At 61.1% G+C, this 12,500-nt stretch overlaps 2 non-coding genes across 2 annotated transcripts; both read left to right on the top strand.

Moving 5' to 3' along the window:
* The first annotated feature begins 7,952 nt into the window (after positions 1-7,952).
* Positions 7,953-9,767, top strand: LOC142792793 (small subunit ribosomal RNA). Its single transcript, XR_012891211.1, has one exon. It is a non-coding gene; the product is annotated as a small subunit ribosomal RNA (ribosomal RNA).
* Positions 9,768-11,486: 1,719 nt separating this feature from the next.
* LOC142792787 (5.8S ribosomal RNA) lies at positions 11,487-11,639 on the top strand. The gene has a single exon (XR_012891205.1). It is a non-coding gene; the product is annotated as a 5.8S ribosomal RNA (ribosomal RNA).
* Positions 11,640-12,500: the final 861 nt, after the last annotated feature.

Here is a 12,500-nt window from a genome sequence, read left to right as displayed (position 1 = left end):
CGGACTTAGCACTTTTCGGCTGTGCCTGGCTGGCGGCCCACTCACTCGATCGCCATGTCTGTTTGCCACAGTTTTCCCGGTGGTGCCGCACCCGGGCTCGCCCCGGCTGACGCAGTTTTCGCGCCGCCCCGGCTGACGCGGTTTCGTGCCGCCCCGGCAGACGCGGTTTTCGCGCCGCCCCGGCTGACGCGGTTTCGTGCCGCCCCGGCAGACGCAGTTCGGACTTAGCACTTTTCGGCTGTGCCTGGCTGGCGGCCCACTCACTCGATCGCCATGTCTGTTTGCCACAGTTTTCCCGGTGGTGCCGCACCCGGGCTCGCCCCGGCTGACGCAGTTTTCGCGCCGCCCCGGCTGACGCGGTTTCGTGCCGCCCCGGCAGACGCGGTTTTCGCGCCGCCCCGGCTGACGCGGTTTCGTGCCGCCCCGGCAGACGCAGTTCGGACTTAGCACTTTTCGGCTGTGCCTGGCTGGCGGCCCACTCACTCAATCGCCATGTCTGTTTGCCACAGTTTTCCCGGTGGTGCCGCACCCGGGCTCGCCCCGGCTGACGCAGTTTTCGCGCCGCCCCGGCTGACGCGGTTTCGTGCCGCCCCGGCAGACGCGGTTTTCGCGCCGCCCCGGCTGACGCGGTTTCGTGCCGCCCCGGCAGACGCAGTTCGGACTTAGCACTTTTCGGCTGTGCCTGGCTGGCGGCCCACTCACTCGATCGCCATGTCTGTTTGCCACAGTTTTCCCGGTGGTGCCGCACCCGGGCTCGCCCCGGCAGACGCGTTTTTTTTTTTCTTTCGCCCCGGCTGACGCAGTTTTCGCGCCGCCCCGGCTGACGCGGTTTCGTGCCGCCCCGGCAGACGCGGTTTTTTGCGCCGCCCCGGCTGACGCGGTTTTTGCCGCCCCGGCTGACGCAGTTCGGACTTAGCACTTTTCGGCTGTGCCTGGCTGGCGGCCCACTCACTCGATCGCCATGTCTGTTTGCCACAGTTTTCCCGGTGGTGCCGCACCCGGGCTCGCCCCGGCTGACGCAGTTTTCGCGCCGCCCCGGCTGACGCGGTTTCGTGCCGCCCCGGCAGACGCGGTTTTCGCGCCGCCCCGGCTGACGCGGTTTCGTGCCGCCCCGGCAGACGCAGTTCGGACTTAGCACTTTTCGGCTGTGCCTGGCTGGCGGCCCACTCACTCGATCGCCATGTCTGTTTGCCACAGTTTTCCCGGTGGTGCCGCACCCGGGCTCGCCCCGGCTGACGCAGTTTTCGCGCCGCCCCGGCTGACGCGGTTTCGTGCCGCCCCGGCAGACGCGGTTTTCGCGCCGCCCCGGCTGACGCGGTTTCGTGCCGCCCCGGCAGACGCAGTTCGGACTTAGCACTTTTCGGCTGTGCCTGGCTGGCGGCCCACTCACTCGATCGCCATGTCTGTTTGCCACAGTTTTCCCGGTGGTGCCGCACCCGGGCTCGCCCCGGCAGACGAGTTTTTTTTTTCTTTCGCCCCGGCTGACGCAGTTTTCGCGCCGCCCCGGCTGACGCGGTTTCGTGCCGCCCCGGCAGACGCGGTTTTTTTGCGCCGCCCCGGCTGACGCGGTTTTTGCCGCCCTGGCTGACGCAGTTCGGACTTGGCACTTTTTGGCTGAGCCTGGCTGGTGGCCCACTCACTCGATCGCCATGTCTGTTAGCCACAGTTTTCCCGGTGGTGCCGCACCCGGGCTCGCCCCGGCTGACGCAGTTTTCGCGCCGCCCCGGCAGACGCGGTTTTCGCGCCGCCCCGGCTGACGCGGTTTTTGCCGCCCCGGCTGACGCAGTTCGGACTTGGCACTTTTTGGGCTGAGCCTGGCTGGCGGCCCACTCACTCGATCGCCATGTCTGTTTGCCACAGTCTTCCCGGTGGTGCCGCACCCGGGCTCGCCCCGGCAGACGCGTTTTTTTTTTCTTTCGCCCCGGCAGACGTGGTTCCCCCCCCCCCCCTTTTCGCTCGCCCCGGCTGACGAGGTTTTCGCGCCGCCCCGGCTGACGCAGTTTTCGCGCCGCCCCGGCTGACGCGGTTTCGTGCCGCCCCGGCTGACGCGGTTTTCGCGCCGCCCCGGCTGACGCGGTTTTTGCGTCGCCCCGGCTGACACGGTTCGGACTTTGCACTTTTCGGCTGTGCCTGGCTGGCGGCCCACTCACTCGATCGCCATGTCTGTTTGCCACAGTTTTCCCGGTGGTGCCGCACCCGGGCTTGCCCCGGCAGACGCGTTTTTTTTTTTCTTTTCGCCCCGGCTGACGCAGTTTTCGCCCCGCCCCGGCTGACGCGGTTTCGTGCCGCCCCGGCAGACGCGGTTTTTTGCGCCGCCCCGGCTGACGCGGTTTTTGCCGCCCCGGCTGACGCAGTTCGGACTTTGCACTTTTTGGCTGAGCCTGGCTGGCGGCCCACTCACTCGATCGCCATGTCTGTTTGCCACAGTTTTCCCGGTGGTGCCGCACCCGGGCTCGCCCCGGCAGACGCGTTTTTTTTTTCCTTCGCCCCGGCAGACGTGGTTCCCCCCCCCCCCCTCCGTCTTTCTTTTTGTTTTTTTTTTTCGCCGCGGCTGAAGTGGATTTTTCGGTGCCTCGACGCCCCGGTAGTCGCGGTTTTTCCGTTTCCGCACGGCCCCGGCTGACGCTGCTCGGTCACAGTCGCCTTTTGTGAGGATTGCAGACTTCTTGAGCGCGGGTGTTTTTTTTTGTTGTTGTTGTTGTTTTATTACGCATTCGCTCCAGCAGACGCTGTTTAGACTTTTTGTTTCCTCTTTTATCCTGCGACGAGGTGACGAGGTTTATTCGGTGCCCCGCCGCCCCGGCTGAAGTGATTTTTCCTGTCCCGTGCCGCCCCGGCTGACGCGGTTGGGACTTCGCGTTTGTTCGGCCGCCACGGGTTTTGGCGCACTCGCTCGGTTGCTTGTTGTTGCCACTTGTTGCGAACCCAGGTTTCTTGAGCGAGCGCGGGCGTTTTTTCTTCCTTTCTTTCTTTGTTCTATGTGTTAGCGAATCGGCCTTTAATATCACACGAGGACTCACAACCAACAATTTTCAGTTTGAAGTGTAAAAAATCTGCAGGTGTTGACGTAACTGACTTGCCCCGTACCCTTGAGTACATCCATGAAGTTCTCGTAGTACTACTAAATCGCATTATTCCAAGTGGAGAAATTCCCATAAACTTGCAAACCTCTACACGAAAATCGGTGCGCGTGATAAAGTTGAAAATTATCGTCCGATATCAAATGTGCCTTCTATAACACAAATTCTAGGAAAAAAAAAAAAAAAAACACTTGTTCGCCGTTTTCTGCGCCGTGACTGGCAGCACTCCGGCGAAGCGAAACGGGGTCGATTCGAGCACGATATCGGCGTCTTTCGACGTGCTCGCCGGCGACCGTCGCACGAGTACGTCGCACGAGCGCGTCTGCCGGGGCGCCGTTTGCGAAGCCGACGCAAAAGTGGGAACCGCCGCTCGGATGATCGCCGCTTTCGGCAGAGTGAGTGTTGGCACTCCGGGGAAGCGAAACAGCGTGAATGCGCCCACGAAATCGGCGTATTTTGAAGTGCCCGCCGGCGACCGTCGCACGAGTACGGTAAACCGCGTCAGCCGGGGCGTAGTTCGGGACGCCGACGAAAAAGTGGGAAGCGCAACTCGGATCTTCGCCGTTTTTGCAGGAGTGAGTGGCGGCCCTCCTGCGAGACCAAGAAGCATCGATTCGTGCACGAATTCGGCGCCTTTCGACGTGATCGCCGGCGACCGTCGCTCGAGTAGGGCAAACCGCGTCTGCCGGGGCGGGCTTCGGGACGCCGATGCGAAAGTGGGAAACGCTGCTCGGATGTTCGCCGTTTTTGGCCGAGTGAGTGCTGGCACTCGGGCGAAGCCAAACGGGGCCGATTACGGCACGATATCGGCGTCTTTCGACGTGCCCGGCGGCGACCGTCGCACGAGTACGGTAAACCGCGTCAGCCCGGGCGGAGTTCGGGACGCCGATGCGAAAGTGGAGAACGCCGCTCGGATCTTCGCCGTTTTTGGAGGAGTGAGTGGCGGCACTCCGGAGAAGCCAAGGAGCGCCAATTAGCGCACGATATCGGCGTCTTTCGACGCGCTCGCCGGCGACCGTCGAACGAGTAGGGCAAACCGCGTCTGCCGGGGCGGGGTTTACGACGCCGACGCAAAAGTGGGAACCGCCGCTCGGATGTTGGCCGTTTTTGGCAGAGTGAGTGCTGGCACACCGGCGACGCGAAAGAGCGCGAAAGCGCCCACGAAAGTGGCGTATTTGGACGTGCTTGACGGCGACCGCTGCAGGAGTACGAAAAACCACGTCAGCCGGGGCGAGCGACCCACGGCGGTCTGGGTGCTTATCGCTGCTATTATAGGGGCACCCCGGCAGACGCAGAAAAAAAAAATTTTTTTTCGACCTTCTTTTTTGCTGGTCGAGCTCGGGTAACCCAGGTCGCAATGGGAGCCGCGCACGAAAGCGGCGTCGCGAGACGCGTTCGCGGTCGCTAGTCGCACGAGCTCGGCAACCGCGTCAGCCGGCGCGGAGTTCGGGATGCCGACGGCTAAGTGGGTACCGCTGCTCGGATGTTCGCCGTTTTTGGCCGAGTGAGTGCTGGCACTCCGGCGAAGCGAAACGGGGCCGATTCGGGCACGATATCGGCGTATTTCGACGTGCTCGCCGGCGACCGTCGCACGAGTACGGCAAAGCGCGTCTGCCGGGGCGAGGTTTGCGATGCCGACGAAAAAGTGGGAAGCGCCGCTCGGATCTTCGCCGTTTTTGCAGGAGTGAGTGGCGGCCCTCCTGCGAGACCAAGAAGCATCGACTCGCGCACGATATCGGTGTCTTTCGACGTGCCCGCCGGCCACCGCCGCACGAGTACGGCAAACCGCGTATGCCGGGGCGGGGTTGGCGACGCCGACGCAAAAGTGGGAACCGCCACTAGGATGTTCGCCGTTTTTGGCAGAGTGAGTGCTGGCACACCGGCGACGCGAAAGAGCGCGAAAGCGCCCACGAAAGTGGCGTATTTGGACGTGCTTGACGGCGACCGCTGCAGGAGTACGAAAAACCACGTCAGCCGGGGCGAGCGACCCACGGCGGTCTGGGTGCTTATCGCTGCTATTATAGGGGCACCCCGGCAGACGCAGAAAAAAAAAATTTTTTTTCGACCTTCTTTTTTGCTGGTCGAGCTCGGGTAACCCAGGTCGCAATGGGAGCCGCGCACGAAAGCGGCGTCGCGAGACGCGTTCGCGGTCGCTAGTCGCACGAGCTCGGCAACCGCGTCAGCCGGCGCGGAGTTCGGGATGCCGACGGCTAAGTGGGTACCGCTGCTCGGATGTTCGCCGTTTTTGGCCGAGTGAGTGCTGGCACTCCGGCGAAGCGAAACGGGGCCGATTCGGGCACGATATCGGCGTATTTCGACGTGCTCGCCGGCGACCGTCGCACGAGTACGGCAAAGCGCGTCTGCCGGGGCGAGGTTTGCGATGCCGACGAAAAAGTGGGAAGCGCCGCTCGGATCTTCGCCGTTTTTGCAGGAGTGAGTGGCGGCCCTCCTGCGAGACCAAGAAGCATCGACTCGCGCACGATATCGGTGTCTTTCGACGTGCCCGCCGGCCACCGCCGCACGAGTACGGCAAACCGCGTATGCCGGGGCGGGGTTGGCGACGCCGACGCAAAAGTGGGAACCGCCACTAGGATGTTCGCCGTTTTTGGCAGAGTGAGTGCTGGCACTCCGGCGAAGCGAAAGAGCGCGAATGCGCCCACGAAAGTGGCGTGTTTGGACGTGCTTGACGACGACCACCGCAGGAAAACGAAAAACCACGTCAGCCGGGGCGAGCGACCCATGGCGGTCTGGGTGCTTATCGCTGCTATTATAGGGGCACCCCGGCAGACGCAAAAAAAAAAAAATTTTTTTTCGACATTCTTTCTTGCTCGTCGACCTCGGGTGACCCAGGTCGCAGTGGGAGCCGCGCACGAAAGCGGCGTCGCGAGACGGCTTCGCGGTCGCTAGTCGCACGAGCTCGGCAACCGCGTCTGCCGGGGCGGAGTTCGGGACGCCGACGGCTAAGTGGGAACCGCCGCTCGGATGTTCGCCGTTTGTGGCCGAGTGAGTGCTGGCACTCCGGCGAAGCCAAACGGGGCCGATTCCGGCACGATATCGGCGTCTTTCTACGTGCTCGCCGGCGACCGTCGCACGAGTACGGCAAAGTGCGTCTGCCGGGGCGGGGTTTGCGACGCGTACGCAATAGTGAGAACCGTCGCTCGGATGTTCGTCGTCTTTCGCCGAGCCAGTGCTGGCACTCCGGCGAAGCCGAACGGAGCCGATTCGGGCACGATATCGGCGTCTTTCCACGTGCTCGCCGGCGACCGTCGCACGAGTACGGTAAACCGCGTCAGCCGGGGCGGAGTTCGGGACGCCGATGCGAAAGTGGGAAGCGCCGCTCGGATCTTCGCCGTTTTTGGAGGAGTCAGTGGCGGCACTCCGGTGAAGCCAAGGTGCGCCAATTCGCGCACGATATCGGCGTCTTTCGACGTGCCCGCCGGCCACCGTCGCACGAGTACGGCAAACCTCGTCTGCCGGGGCGGGGTTTGCGACGCCGACGCAAAAGTGGGAACCGCCGCTCGGATGTTCGCCGTTTTTGGCAGAGTGAGTGCTGGCACTCCGGCGAAGCGAAAGAGCGTGAATGCGCCCACGAAAGTAGCGTATTTGGACGTGCTTGACGGCGACCGCCGCAGGAGTACGAAAAACCACGTCAGCCGGGGCGAGCGACCCACGGCGGTCTGGGTGCTTATCGCTGCTATTATAGGGGCACCCCGGCAGACGCAGAAAGAAAAAAAAAATGGGGACATGGCGTGCGTCACCGTGCGGCTTCGCAGCGTTGCCGAAGTCGCCGAGCCCTTCGACTGAGCCGAACGGCGGACAGGGAACGTTGGTCGGCCGTTCTAACCTGTCGGTGCCACGCCGAGACGTCGTTAAGGAAAACCGCGTCGTGGGCCTCTACGACGCCGTCGAGTCGTTGTACGTTTAGTGTCCAGCGTGTCGGCGGCGAGTAGCGGACACGTCGTTCACGACTTCGGTCTTTCGCAGTCGACGCGAACTTGCGGAGAGTCGTGGTGCCTCACGTTTTCGGCAGAAACCGCGGCGGAATTTTCCCGTGCGTGCGCGCACGACCTCGGTGCTGTGCCGTCAGCGTAGTGTTGCACAAACTCGTGGCCTACCCAAGGTGCGGTACGTTTGCGGCCGTATCCTCGGTGGGAATTTCGTGAGTAGGGTCGCAAATTCTACGACCTCGGCGGGTTTGAGAGCGACGTAGACTTGTGGCACGCTCAACGTGCCACACGTTTCGGGGCACACCCGCGGTGAAATTTTCTCGAGTACGCTCGTATTAGTGCCCAAGGAGGTCTGGGTACTTATCGCTGCTATTATGTGGGGGTTCTCGTGAGCGGCGTACGCGAAAGCGACCGGGTGTCTGATATGCGGCGGGCTTCGGCCTCGTCAAGCGTGTCCTCGGGTCTGCTCCAGGGGAATCCACGGCAGTCGTCTGCAGCCTCATCCGCTTGATGCGTTAGGGGCTGGTTGTCGGACGGTGCCGTTTTACCACGATATCGAGGTGTGTTCCGTGTCGTCCTCGGGCGATTCAGATGCGAAAGCGCCGAAGACGCGGGCGTGACCCGTCGTCTGGCGGCTTTGCAGTCTCGGCTCCGTTGCTAGTTCCGGCCGGTCCACCGACAGTGCAGCGGGCTTGGGCAACCTGCACGGCGCGACCGAGTCGATGCAACGAAAAAGAGCGAGCATGAACGTGCTTCTTGCCGCACGGCTCCCACTCGTCTTTCGGGAAGGTTGTGCCGTAGCGAGCTCGAACGCCGTCATCTCGGAGTGCAAAATAAGCGTGTTGGGGCGCCTGAAGGTGGCCTCCGCCGCACACAGACTGCGTCCGGCCCGCCGAAGGCGAGGACGGACGCGCAGTCGAACGATTACCTGGTTGATCCTGCCAGTAATCATATGCTTGTCTCAAAGATTAAGCCATGCATGTCTAAGTACATGCCGAAATAAGGCGAAACCGCGAATGGCTCATTAAATCAGTTATGGTTCCTTAGATCGTTTCTTCCTACTTGGATAACTGTGGCAATTCTAGAGCTAATACATGCAGTGAGCCTGGAGCCCTTTGGGTAACGGGTGCTTTTATTAGACCAAGATCGATCGGGTTTCGGCCCGTATTGTGTGGTGACTCTGGATAACTTTGTGCTGATCGCATGGCCACGAGCCGGCGACGTTTCTTTCAAGTGTCTGCCTTATCAACTTTCGATGGTAGGTTACTTGCTTACCATGGTTGTTACGGGTAACGGAGAATCAGGGTTCGATTCCGGAGAGGGAGCCTGAGAAACGGCTACCACATCCAAGGAAGGCAGCAGGCGCGCAAATTACCCACTCCCGGCACGGGGAGGTAGTGACGAAAAATAACAATACGGGACTCTTTTGAGGCCCCGTAATTGAAATGAGTACACTCTAAATCCTTTAACGAGGATCAATTGGAGGGCAAGTCTGGTGCCAGCAGCCGCGGTAATTCCAGCTCCAATAGCGTATACTAAAGCTGCTGCGGTTAAAAAGCTCGTAGTTGGATCTCAGTTCCAGACGAGTAGTGCATCTACCCGATGCGACGGCTCGGACTGAACATCATGCCGGTTCTTTCTTGGTGCACTTCATTGTGTGCCTCGAGATGGCCGGTGCTTTTACTTTGAAAAAATTAGAGTGCTCAACGCAGGCGAGTCGCCTGAATAAACTTGCATGGAATAATAGAACAAGACCTCGTTTCTGTTCTGTTGGTTTTTGGAATACGAGGTAATGATTAAGAGGGACGGACGGGGGCATTCGTATTGCGGCGCTAGAGGTGAAATTCTTGGACCGTCGCAAGACGAACTACTGCGAAAGCATTTGCCAAGAATGTTTTCATTGATCAAGAACGAAAGTCAGAGGTTCGAAGGCGATCAGATACCGCCCTAGTTCTGACCATAAACGATGCCAACCAGCGATCCGCCTGAGTTACTCAAATGACTCGGCGGGCAGCTTCCGGGAAACCAAAGTATTTGGGTTCCGGGGGAAGTATGGTTGCAAAGCTGAAACTTAAAGGAATTGACGGAAGGGCACCACCAGGAGTGGAGCCTGCGGCTTAATTTGACTCAACACGGGAAAACTTACCCGGCCCGGACACTGGGAGGATTGACAGATTGAGAGCTCTTTCTTGATTCGGTGGATGGTGGTGCATGGCCGTTCTTAGTTGGTGGAGCGATTTGTCTGGTTAATTCCGATAACGAACGAGACTCTAGCCTATTAAATAGGTGCGGGGTTCCCAGCACCTTACAACCTTCTTAGAGGGACAAGCGGCTCCTAGCCGCACGAAACAGAGCAATAACAGGTCTGTGATGCCCTTAGATGTCCGGGGCCGCACGCGCGCTACACTGAAGGAAGCAGCGTGTCTTTATCCCTGTCTGAAAAGACTGGGTAACCCGTGGAACTTCTTTCGTGATTGGGATAGGGGCTTGCAATTGTTCCCCTTGAACGAGGAATTCCCAGTAAGCGCGAGTCATAAGCTCGCGTTGATTACGTCCCTGCCCTTTGTACACACCGCCCGTCGCTACTACCGATTGAATGATTTAGTGAGGTCTTCGGACCGATGTCCGGCGCGGCCTTTCGGTTGCGCCGGTCTGTTGGAAAGATGACCAAACTTGATCATTTAGAGGAAGTAAAAGTCGTAACAAGGTTTCCGTAGGTGAACCTGCGGAAGGATCATTAACGGATTGTGAAGGGTGAGCGCCTCAGCTGCGTCTGCGCCCGACACTTTCTGCCGCTGACCCCGTTTGGACGCGGGGTCGGCTTTTCCCCACGGGGCTGCCTGAATGTGGAGCGGCACCCCGTGACAAATTGTTGCGCCCAGCGGACGCCAACACCGCGACCTTGGACGGTCGGCCAGGTGGCGGACGCGGGTACAAACGGCGCAACGCACTCATAGGTCGGCTTTCGACCCGCCACTGCACCGTGGCTCGAAGCGCTCGAAATGCGCGACCCGACCGCTGCGGGACCGCCTAGTACTGTAAACAGGAGCGGCGGAGCGCGAACGGCGAGTCGTGGTTACGTCGGTAGAAGGCGAGGCTGCGCGTTCCCGAAACGCCAGCCGAGTGCCCTCCCGACCGTTCGAGCGTGCAAGAACGAGACCCGACAATCGCGCGGCGACTGCCAAGTACGAGAGGAACGGCACAAGCGTCGGCGGTCGGTCAAGGAACTGGCGATGTGACGGGTCCGCTGTGCACCAGTGCATACCGTCCCGCCGTCCGCGGCAAGCGCCTCCGCGTCCTCGGGTGACGGAGGCTGCCGGTCGGTTCTTGCAGGCGAGGGATCTCGCTGGCACCGGTTCGCGTTGACGCGCGGCCGGTCATGGCACGGCGATGCGACGGCCGAGGTGCGCAGTACTCGATGGAGGAACCGCACGCTCCGATGACCGTCCCGCCCTCCGCGGCGTATGCGTACCGACCGTAATGGTTGCAGCAGCGCCGGCCGGCTTTTGAATTCGCCACACGAAACACGGTGCGAGATCGCGGTTAGGGGAGCGTCGACGTTGCCAGGCGTTTTGCTTGCTGCCGAGGGAAAGGCGGCACGGCCACGTCGCGCTCGTCGCGATTAGCGGGTCTGCGCGCTTTGGGAAGGTGCCGCAACGACTTGCCGAAAGAGGAAGCACGGAAGAACGAGGGACTTGGACGTCCCGACAATTGAACGCACTTGCGGCCAGGCCCTTGCTGGCTTCGTTCTTCCGCCTCGAGTAGGCTCGTACGCGGCTCCGGCGCCGAAAGTGGTCCTTGGCACCGACTTCGGTGGACGTGGGAAGTGCCGCGCAAGTACGGCGCGCCTGGCTCCACCTGTTGGCTAAAGTAGGCAGCCGGATCGGCATTTTGGTGTGCGGTGGCAAACCGTGGATGCGAAAAAAGCTTGTGCGATTTCGTGGAACAAAAAGCGGGGGTCCCCCTTTTTATGCGGAGGAGACCGACCCGCCTGCCGTGGTGAACCGCGACGCCACGGTAAAAACGGGAGAGGCTTGTCGATGGGACCGTGCATCCCGCGCTCCACGGAGGCCGGGAGGCGGCCGCCCGAGGAAATGTGTAGCCGTCGAGGCCCGCATCTGCGTGCACTCTTATCCAAATGGGTGTACCGCAGGCATTTTCTGGTTAGGCGGGCCAATGAGAGCGAGCACACAACGATACCTACGGGTCCGGCTTGGAGAACCGGCTTCGACGCCTCCCGAGTATTTATAGAGGGGTGGACCACGAAAGCACTCGCAAGTAGCGAAAGCGAAACGCCGTCCGAAACACACCGTTTGCTCGATTTGCGGCAGCCGAAAAAGGCGCGGCAGAGTTTTGGAGTCCAAGCGTGCGCTGAAAAGCGCCCTTCTTGGCCACTGTTTGGCCGAGTGCCAGAAACGTTTGGTTTTGACTGTACGGAATTGAACAAACACTTTTTCACGACTCTAAGCGGTGGATCACTCGGTTCTCGGGTCGATGAAGAACGCAGCCAGCTGCGAGACTTGGTGTGAATTGCAGGACACACTGAGCACTGATTCTTTGAACGCACATTGCGGCCTTGGGTCTTCCCTTGGCTTCGTCTGTCTGAGGGTCGGATCACATATCAAGAGAGCCTTCGGCGCACAAGGGAACGTGAGCCGTCGACTCGTTTTGACCGCGTCGGCAACACGGACAGCACGCTGAACACCTCACAGCGAGCGCCAACAGCGGCCACTCAAGGGCGAGACGGTGGCGACCGTCGTGCCAGAGCCCAACCGAAACGGGGGCGACCGACTGCATTGAGGATGTGGCACCTCGTTGAGACCGCCGCAGGACTTCGAGTCGGAAGGAAGCCTGCAGGGAAAGTGCGGTCGAGGTTGCGTACTCCTCTCTGCGACCGGGCGCGCAAGAGCTGCGAGAGCCACGGACGCGCAACTTTAACGCACGGTAAACACGAGGAGCGAAAGCCGGCCAGCAAAGCTTCTCCAGCCGTGCGCAAAGTGCGCGAGATCGCAGCCTTGCGTTGCGCTTGTTGCCCTCGAAGTAAGCAGGGTGTCCCGTAGACCGGGCGCTCGAACACGCTGCGGGGCCGTGCCTCCTCCAGGCTTTGCCGCGCGAACAGGGAACGTTCGCGCGCAAAGCGCAGGGAGGTGAGGAGGCTGCGCCCGACGTTTGCGGTTCGCTGCGTACGCGGTTGATGCGGAGAGCACGGCGCGACGACTTGCCGCGAAGCGGAAAAAGTCTCCCGCACGAGTTGGCGAAACGTTGGCGAAGCTTAAGGCGTTCTCGTCGTAGTCCGCCGTCGGTCTAAGTGCTTCGCAGTTCCCGTCCCGTTCAAAAAACTGGGCCACTCCAGTTGGGGCGGGGGCGACGCTACACGAGACGATGCCTCTCGCCAGGCTGCGTGGCTGCCCTTGCGGCGGCGGCGACTGGCCTCGGCGGTGTTTGGGCTTTCGACACGGTCGTTTATCACGCA

This window comes from Rhipicephalus microplus, unplaced genomic scaffold (genome assembly GCF_043290135.1).
Source record: "Rhipicephalus microplus isolate Deutch F79 unplaced genomic scaffold, USDA_Rmic scaffold_245, whole genome shotgun sequence".
Lineage (NCBI taxonomy): Eukaryota > Metazoa > Arthropoda > Arachnida > Ixodida > Ixodidae > Rhipicephalus > Rhipicephalus microplus.
This window is presented reverse-complemented; position numbering and strand designations above follow the sequence as displayed.